Genomic DNA, 7,738 nt, shown 5'->3' with positions numbered 1-7,738 from the left:
TTTTTTTTATTTATATCAAAGTTTAAATCTTTCAATTTTATGTAGATGAAATAGTCTTTTTGCTCTTTTCATGATTGCTTCTATCCTTTGCTTAAGACATGTTACCCCAGGCCATATCTGTAAAAGATACTTCCTTATATTCTCTATTGAAAAGAATAATAATTTTATATTTAGTTCATTAATCAATTTGGAATTTATTATGACATATAATAACTTCATCAAAACTTTTGCTTTTCCTACAATGCTTCCCAGCTTAGAAGAGGTCCTTCTAGTAAGCTCCTTTTTTTTTTCTAATTCTTCCTTGTCTAAGATACACCATTGATCTACTTTGATATGGAACTAGTAACAAATAGTTTTAATGCTCACTGCATTGTAAAGTACTTTGAGGTCTAGAGGTCTTTTTTTGTCTTCACCTCTACTTATTTTAATTATTTTCCTTCTAAATTCTAGACCACATTTCACCAAATGAATTTTGTTATTATTTTGTTTGGTACAATTAAGAAACCCACTAATAGTTTGTGAATAATAATTTATCTACCTGACTTTTCTATATCACTATTTAGAAGGATTCTAGTATTTTATTTGAAAGTATAGCTATTATTTTGTGTCTATTATTTATATTATTTTTAGTTTAAATAACTGCCTTTGCTTTAGGTATTGGCACCACATACATCCCATAAAGGAATATTGATAGAATATTTTCTCAGTTATTGAAAATACTTTAATAGAGAAATTATTAATTTTTCTATACATATTTGATAGATTCACTTGTAAATACAACTGGACCAGGGTACCTTAGCCTCTTTGGCATCATTTCTTGAATTTATCTTTGTGTGATTAATCTATTGGTAGATTCTCTTTTAATTAATTTGGGTATTTTTAGATAAAGAACATTTTTCTTTAAATTTAGTTTTATTGTAATAGAGTTGCATATGGTATTTCTAAGAATTTTTTTAAATTTCATTATCATACATTGTAAACTTACCTTTCTTAATTTTTAATTTGGAAATTTAACTTTATTGTCACTCTCCAAAAATAGTCAGTTTAACTAAAAGCTTATATATTTTGCAACTTTTTAATAAATGATTTTGATCTTTATATTTCTGTATTATTTTCCATTTTATCTTTTATATTTATTTTGGATTTATTGATTTTACAAGACAAGTCAACAAGCCTTAGGTGTTTACAATGTGCCAGTCACCTTTCTATTTAATGGGGATATAAGAAGGAAGGAAGGAAGGAAGGAAGGAAGGAAGGAAGGAAGGAAGGAAGGAAGGAAGGAAGGAAGGAAGGAAAGGAGGGAGGAAGGGAGGGAGGGAGGGAGGAAGGAAAAGAAAAGCAATCCTACTCTCCAGAAACTTATCTGGTAATAAGGGAAGATAAAAGACAAAATGAAGCTGGAAAAGAGAGGAAGAGAGAAAGAATGCAAACTACTATGTACAAAAAAAGACAAAGTCAGGATCAAACTGGAAATAATCAACAGAGGGAAGGCACTGCTATTACAGAGATTTACCAAACTTCAAATTAGGCCTCAGACACTTAACACACACACACACACACACACACACACACACACACACACACAAACTAGCTTGTGACCTTGGACAAGTCACAATCCCAATTACCCCTCCAAAAAGCAAAACCAAAAAGAAAAAAAATAGACTAACTCAAATGGCAAAAGAGGCCCAAAAATCCAATAATGAGAAGAATGCTTCAAAAAAGCTGAAATTTGCCAGATTGAAAAGGAATTTCAAAAACTTACTGAAGATAATAACTCCTTCAAAATTAGATTGGAGCAATTGGAAGCTAATGACTTTGTGAAAAATTGAGATACTATAAAACAGATCCAAACAAATGAAAAAAAATAGAAGGCAATGTGAAATATTTCATTGGAAAAACCACTGACCTGGAATAAAGATCCAGGAGAGATAATTTATAAATTATTGGTCTACCTGAAAGCCATGACCAAAAAAAGAGCTTAGACACCATCTTGCAAGAAATTATCAAGCAAAATTTCCCTGATATTATAGAACCAGAGGGCAAAATAGAAATTGAAAAAATTCACTGATCGCCTCTTGAAAAAGATTCCAAAAAGAAAACTCTTAGGAGCATTATAGCCAAATTTGAGAGTTCCCAGGTCAAGGAGAAAATACAGTTAAGAAGAAACAATTTGAGTATTGTGGAAACACAATTAGGATAAGACAAAACCTAGCAGCTTCTACATTAAAGGTTTGAAGGGCTTAGAAAATGATATTCTGGAGGTCAAAGGAGCTAGGACTAAAACAAAGAATCACCAACTCAGCAAAACTTAGCATAATATAACAGGGAAAAATATGGTCATTCGATGAAATAGAGGATTTTCAACTATTCTTGATGAAAAAACCTCAAATGAACAGAAAATTTGACTTTCAAATACATAAAGCAAGAGAAGCATGAGACAGTAAACAGGAAGAAGAAATCATAAGGAATTAATTAAAGTTGAACTATTTATATTCCCACATGCAAAAACAATAATTTAACTCATAAGACTTTTCTCAGTATGAGGATAGTTGAAGGGAATATATATGTACACACACACGTATGTGTATGTATAGGAGGATATATGTATATATAAATATATATGTACATATGGACATTTGCATGTTCATGTGTCCATAGACAGAGGGCACTGGATAAGTTGAATATGAAGGGATAATATCTAAATAAATAAAAGTAAGAGGTAAGAGAGGAATTTATTGGGAGAAGAAGAAAGGGAACAATAGATTAAGGTAAACTATCTCATATAAAAGAGGCAAGAGATAACCGTTACAATGGAGGGGAAGAGTAGGAAGGTGAAAGGGAATGGGACAACCTGATTCTCATTCAATTTGGCCTAAGGAGGGAATAACATACACACTCAATTGGGAATCTTACCATATAGGAAAATAAGGGGGGTAGGGGTTAAGAGGGGGAGGATAGTAGGGAGTGCAGATTGGGTGTGAGTGTCATTAGAAGTAAACACTTTCGAAAAGGGGTAGAGTTAAAGGAGAAAATAGAATAAGTGGGGGGGGGATAGGATGTAGTGAAACATAATTAGTCTTTCACAATATAACTACCATGGAAATTATTTGGGTAACTACACATGTACAATTTATATTTAATTGCTTATCTTCCCAGTGGGGGTGGATGAGAAGGGAAACGGAAAAAAATCTGGAACTCAAAGTTTTAAAAAAATATGTTTAAAAGTTTGTTTTTTTTACATGCAACCGGGAAATAAGATATACAGGCATGGGGGTATAGAAACCCATCTTGCCCTACTAGAAAGTTAGGGGGGTCAAGGGGGAGTATATAAGAGAGAACAGGGTGGGGGAAGGGGTATTCAATAGGCTTCTTATTTTGGGGTGGAGGTAGGGGAAAGATGGGAGAGAAAAAATTTTAACTCAAAATCTTGTGAAAATGAATGTTGAAAACTACAAATAAATAAATTTAATATAAAAAAGATAGCTATAGGACATTCAGTTTTCTATGTCCAATACACTGCTGGAGATGTGAGAGTTGCGAATGATAAGTAGAGAGATGATAATTGAATTCATGAAAGCTTATGTGATCGCAAATGAAAGAGCATAGAGGGAGAAAAGAAATGGACCAGCACAGAGGCTTAAGGGACACAGATGCTTAGTAGGAGTAAAGTAAAGGAAGAACCAAAAAAGGAGAGTCGATTGAGAATTATTGGAGTCATGAAAGCCTAGAGAGAAGATCATATCAAGGAGAAGAAGGTAAATTACTAGTGTAAAATCCTGTAGAGTTGAAAAAAAGAATGAGGTTTGAGAAACTCCTACTAGATTTGGCATTTATGAAATTTTTGATATTAGAGAAAGCATTTAAATGATGAGGTTAAAAACTAGACAGTGGAGAATTAAGAGAGTGAGACCAAAGGAAGTAGCATTCTCAGTTAATTTAGCCACAAAAGGGACAGGATGAGAAAATAGTTTGTGGGAATGGAAGGATCCAGTGAATATTTTTTGAGGAGGAGTGATTTATGGGCATCATTGTGGCCAGTCAGGAAAGTATCCAGGAAAAAGGAAAAGATGGAAAATTAATGAAAGAGTTGGAATGATAGAGAAGGAAATCTGGTGGGGAAGAAGAGATGGAATGGGATCACTTTGTATCCCATGTAGGAATGGCTTTGTCAAAGAGAATATCTACTTTTACAGGGAAGACAAGGGTAAAGGAGAAGATGATGGAAGGTATCTGAGTGATGTCAACAAAAAGGAGAGGGAAAGAAGGAGCTCTTTGTGAATGGACTCAATATTTTCAGTAAAATATATGGAGCAGGAATCTTTGCTGAGAGAGTGAGAGGGCTGGTAGTAATGAAGGACTTGATAAGAAGTGAAAAGTTTTGGAAAAGATGTGGTTAGTTGGATTGTGAATAGATTAGATGATAGTAAAAGGATTGCTTTAGTGAGTGCTCAGTTGAGATTGTGTAACCTGAATTTGTAATGTATCAGAAGTTTTGTGATTTTCTCCAGCTCTTTTTTTAGCATCTTGTTGGTAGGATTGAAGCCAGTGGATGGTAGGATTCATACAAGGCTGAGGCTTGCTAGTACCAGATTAACAATAGGATAAGGAGGCAGCAGTCTACAAAGAAGAGGTCAGTATAAGACTCAAATGGTTCATTGAGGGGTCAAGATTTGGCATGAAGAAGAGTGTATTCAGTATAGGTATGTTGCCTGGTAAAGAAGGGAAGGATTAAGTGATTGAAGATAGTGATGAGGATGAGGAACAGGGTTGCAAGGCAGAGGGAGGTTTATAAAGACACATGGAAAGACAACAGATTGTTACAAACAGATTTACAAATTACAAACAGATAAGATTGTAATCATATAAGAGATTTCATAATTCATGAAAAGCAGAAAAAAATGGAGATCTGATCCAAGAAGGTTAATTTTATCATTATCTAAGGAGGCAAGTTGGAAATTAGATAGATATGAGTCAGGCTTTATACTCCTGCAGTTTTTATCTCCTTATGTGTCTCTCCCAAAAAGTGTCTGCAATCATCTATATCTGTTCAATAAAGTTTTGACATGATCTCCATTAATCCCGTCACCAGGCATAATCCATTGCTCTAAGTATTTTCTCTCCAAATCCTTAATTCTGCTTCATTTCCCATTCACAGTCACATGCAAGGGGGAAAAATAAATGAGCCTTGTTTAGAAGACCAGTTGTGTGTGTGTGTGTGTATGTGTGTTGTTTCCACTGATCAAGTCTTTATGAGTAGAGTCTATTTATTTTTGTCTTTGCATCCCTTGCCATAGAATCATAGTGTCATTAGATGATTAATTTAGAGCAACAAGAGAGGAAAATGAATGTTGAAAACACAGATAGTAAGTGACAAAGGGAGGATTCAAACTGGGCTTCTCCAACTTTAAACCCATTGTTACTTTCACTGTACAAAATAAGCACTTAAATGTGTTATTTTTAATTCATTGATGTATAAGTCATGTATGCAAACTACTGTTATACTTTAAAATAAATTCTCCCTCACTTCCTTGCACAGTGATATGAATGTGGAGGGATACAAGGAAGGAGGAGTGAGAGAGGAAGGAAGGAAGGAAGGAAGGAAGGAAGGACAGATACATATTGAAAAGTAAGTATTCCCTCATGGTTTTCTCAATCAGATGAGAATTTAATGATGTTTCTTTCTTCCTTTCTTTTCTTTTCTTTCTTTTAGGTCTCCCAGTACATTTTCTCATGCAACTCTATCTCAGAAATCGTCCATTTTTTCTGAAATGTCAAGTCATTGCTCAACACACTTTCCTGTCAGCAAAGACTCACTTTTGTCTGACATACCCATAATAAAGCCCTGTAATTCCAAATAGTTGTAGATGCTTACAGTAAATTCCCAATGCCTAATTTCAAAGCTAGAAATGGCAATTTTGAGACATGAGCTACTACAAACTAAGATTCAAAAGGTTCTATTCTGATCACATTGACTCAGGAAATATACATTGGTAAATATAGGTTAATTAATTAATGAATCATCATCTTTGTTTCTTGTCCACTTGTAAATAGATCTTTCACTATAAGTAATAATTTTCTCATGGGGGAGGTAAGTAATAAAACAGAAGAAATGTTTATTAAATTAATAGATGACTGAAAACTCAGAGGGAAAAGCAATATATCAAATGGTTGAATCAGGATCTAAAAAAATCTTGGCTAACAGAGATTAATAAAATGGAATAGGTTTGTTAAATTGGAATTGAGATACTGCAAACAGAATAAGGATATAAGTGAAGTTATAAGTTATATAACAATCATTTCTTAAGCATCTATTATCTTCTAGATATTATAGTAGGTGCTAGGGATAAAAGTACAAAATACAAAATTATCCTTATTCATATTGAGTTTGCATCTTAATGATTAAAAATAAACATTTATAAAGATGTTTCCAAGTAGAGCATATCAGCCACACATCATTCAGCCCCAGCCCACAGCTACCGTAGGCTATGCAAATTCCAAGTAAAATAATTTTTATTCTCCTGATAGGCTTTAATGTACTTCTCATCCAAGACGTTGAAGTCCAAGGATTATTTGTTTTCTTTTTAAATTGGGGCAGGGGGGGGTTGGGCACGGATGGGTATACTCCCTCAGGCTACACAGTTGTAAGACAGACAACTTGTATTTCAATGCTATGTCAGGGTTATAAAACAGACACAAGCAGTGACCACCAGGGACTATCATTATTTCTGTTCTGACCCTTATGTTGCAGCTTTATTAGTTTTACCATTTCACTTTCTAATTTGAAAAAACTTCCTGTAACTCCCTTATCACTTCTAGGACTAAATGAAAACTTTTTTTTTTAATTTTAAAACCTTTCACAGCGTGAACCAACCCAAACTCTCAAAACATATTCATCCCTCTAAGATACTCTATATTCTAGTCAAACTGTCCTATTTGCTATTCCTTCTATACAACATTACATCTCCCACCTCCATGCCTATACTTTGGCTATGCCTTATATTTGGAATGTAATTCCTTACTTCTACATTTTAGAACCTTTAGCTTTATCTAAAGTTTACATTAGAAACTTCTTCTTACAGCATTCCTTCTCTGATTCACCTTTCCATCCTAAAATATCCACTAAAATTATATTTTATATATATATATATAATATATATATGTGTGTGTGTGCATGTGTGTATACATATACATATATATATATATATATATATAATCAACCTGATTACATGTGTACATATTGTTTCCCTAAATGAAATATGAGTTTTTTAAAGGGCTTATTAAGTTCATACTATGCAAAGCAACTTGCATATATATGATTTCATCCTCACAATAATTCTGGGAGGTGAGTACTATACTTATTTTCTAGTTGAGGAAAATTAAGAAGATAGGGATTAAAAGTGATTTGTGTAGAGTTACACAACAAGTAAGTATCTGAGGACAGATATGAACTTAGATTTTCCTGACTATAGACCCAATGGCCTATACTGTGCTTAAGCTAGATGCCTCTCAGGAAGGCTCTAGAAAGGTTATCTTACTGAACAGGAATCAGATTTGTTCTCCTTGAAATCAAAAGGCAGAAACAAGATCAAAGAATTATCACTGTTGGCGGAGTCAAGATGGCAGAGAAGAAGCAGGACCTCCGAGTGCCACTGGCTTCCACCTTCCCCAATCAATGTAAAAAGGGGACTCTGAACAAACTTTGGAGCTGAAGAACCCAGAAAATGACACAGAGAAGCTA

This window comes from Petaurus breviceps, unplaced genomic scaffold (genome assembly GCF_028583685.1).
Source record: "Petaurus breviceps papuanus isolate PSGF00001 unplaced genomic scaffold, PetGlider_PUasm1.0 90845, whole genome shotgun sequence".
Taxonomy (NCBI): Eukaryota; Metazoa; Chordata; class Mammalia; order Diprotodontia; family Petauridae; genus Petaurus; species Petaurus breviceps.
This window is presented reverse-complemented; position numbering follows the sequence as displayed.